This window comes from Staurois parvus, unplaced genomic scaffold (assembly GCF_062004578.1).
Source record: "Staurois parvus isolate SC_StPar_1 unplaced genomic scaffold, SC_StPar_1.0 ptg001291l, whole genome shotgun sequence".
NCBI lineage: Eukaryota > Metazoa > Chordata > Amphibia > Anura > Ranidae > Staurois > Staurois parvus.
In genome coordinates this window covers 245,347-247,530 of record NW_028319087.1, presented here as the reverse complement: position 1 = coordinate 247,530, position 2,184 = coordinate 245,347, and the positions used below count along the sequence as shown (strand labels likewise).

Sequence of the window (2,184 nt, the reverse complement as noted above, 5' to 3'; positions counted from 1 at the left end):
GATATAACCCAGGCCCAAGAGCATGATGTGAGGAGATTAGAATGGGCTATAGCCGGTAAATGATAGAGAAGCCAAAGCCCCGACATCATCTATAAGACCCTTTCAGCATTAAAAGCAGTCACATACGACGGCCAAGGCCTAGTATTAGGGACAGGGCAGATAACAGGTTCAGCAGGTTCCACGGTGCAATGTCAATTAGTCGAGAAGATGGGGAAGCCAAACTCAAGAAAAAAAATAGGTAGGTCAAGGCTCACGTGGACCCTCAGTAGATGGTGAATGAGGGTCTGCAACGTCATCTAGGCGGTCGGGGGGGATACCGGGTAGAGTGCTCAGTGGTGAAGGCCCACCCAATTGCCGTGGCAGGAGCTGCAGCCAGTCGGACACTTCAATTGGGTCCACATCCATGAAGGAAAAGAGCGCTGGTAGGTCCTCCATGGATCTGGTAAAGGAGTGGGGCCCCTTCCATATAGAGACTGTCAATGGGTACCCCCAGCGGTAGGTCAGGCCAGCATGGCGGATCCTATCCAAAAGAGGGCGAAGTAGGGCACGCCTCTGCAAGGTAGCCCGGGAGATATCAGGTAAGATCTTCATGGAGACTCCATCAAAATCTGTGTCTCCTTGTAACCAGGCTTTACATAGAATAGATTCCTTCTGGGTGTAGTGGTGGAGTCGACAGATTACATCCCTCGGGTGATTTGGGTTGGAAGGTTTGGGGCCCAGCATCCTGTGCACCCTGTCCATCTCCTGGTCGACCGAAGAAGTGACATCCAGAATTTTGTGAAAGATCGCTGTGACCATCTCTCAAAGGTGATCAGGACCCATCGCCTCTGGGAGGCCCCGAAGCCTCAGGTTGTTGTGTCGGCTTCGGTCCTCCACCTCTTCTAGATGTAGTTGGAGAGCTACCACTGCGGCTCCGTTAGACACCTGCATGTTCTCCAGAGCCATCACCTGAAGGTCCAGAGCCATCACAGACTGCTCATCCATGGAGAGGCAATCAGCCAGAGTGTGTATTTCAGAGTGCACAAGTTTGAGTTCTCCGCAGTGCGTATCCTCTACCCATGTAATGAGGGCCTCTATCAGGAATGGACTTGCCAGTGGTGGTGGGACTCACCTGCCTTGCGGGCTGCAGTACCAGGGCTGGCCAGCGGGTGCTCTCAGCAACCAGAGGCTCACTCCTGCAATGAGCCATCACCTGAGGCTGATTACAGCAGGTGTATTTAAGGAATGGCCAGGCCTGTGATCAAGGCCTTGGTGTATGTTTCCCATGAGCCCCTGTACCTGCATCCTGTCTGCTCCTGATTCTGCTTTAATCCTGACTCTGCCTGTCCTGACCTCGGCTATTCCTGACTACGCTTCCGCCTGCTCCTTGTACCTTGCCTGCCTGTTTGCTACCGACCCGGCCTGCCCGACTATGTTTAGTATTGTTCTTATTGTTATCTGTTGGAGGTTTGCTTGCACTGTGTTTATGTTTAGTCTTGCACTACGTTATGTATTGTTTAGTCCTTAATAAATTGTATTGTTTATACTATATCTGGAGCCTGTGTTTCCCTGTGTCAGTCCACACATTTCTGGTCATACCCGGATCCCTAACAGCCTCAATGTCGGCCTTAGTTGGGAGTGTCTGGATAAGTGCCCGCAGATCATCTCCCACGGGCAAAGTTGCAGGGGTGATATGCGCGGGTATGGGACCCGGTCGGCTCACAGAAAAAACCTCAGGGAGGTCTGCATATGCGTCCAAGGCGTCCAGGGTTGGAGAAGATGGCTGGGACATGGACTCGGAAGGCGAGACAAACAGCGTGCCACGTGGGGCCGCCATATTACTGTGAGAGTCCCAATGGCCAGTCTCCGGAAAGAACCGGATTATCTCGGTCTTCGAGTCGGGTCCCTGGGTCGCCTGCGTTCCATTTACCCTCTTCTTCTTGGCGGCGAGCATGATAGGTTGTTGTATCGAGGTTTGGCAGCAAATAATGCAGGAGAGTATGGGAGCTCAGGAGCGGTGCATCCTCACTCGGCCATGTCCAGACCAAACCCCCCGATTCTTTTTTTACTTGTAAGCCTGGATTATTAGCACTTAGTAATACCTTTAGTTATATATTGACCTCATAATCGTATATTTTATACAAATCTATTTATGGTATCCATATCAGCCCAATCAGTAAGCCATAGTTACTTGGTATTGTTATA

The 2,184-nt window shown here is 51.2% G+C and overlaps 1 pseudogene; it reads right to left on the bottom strand.

The window, feature by feature from the left end:
- Positions 1-243: 243 nt before the first annotated feature.
- Positions 244-984, bottom strand: LOC149437413 (uncharacterized; annotated as a pseudogene).
- Positions 985-2,184: the final 1,200 nt, after the last annotated feature.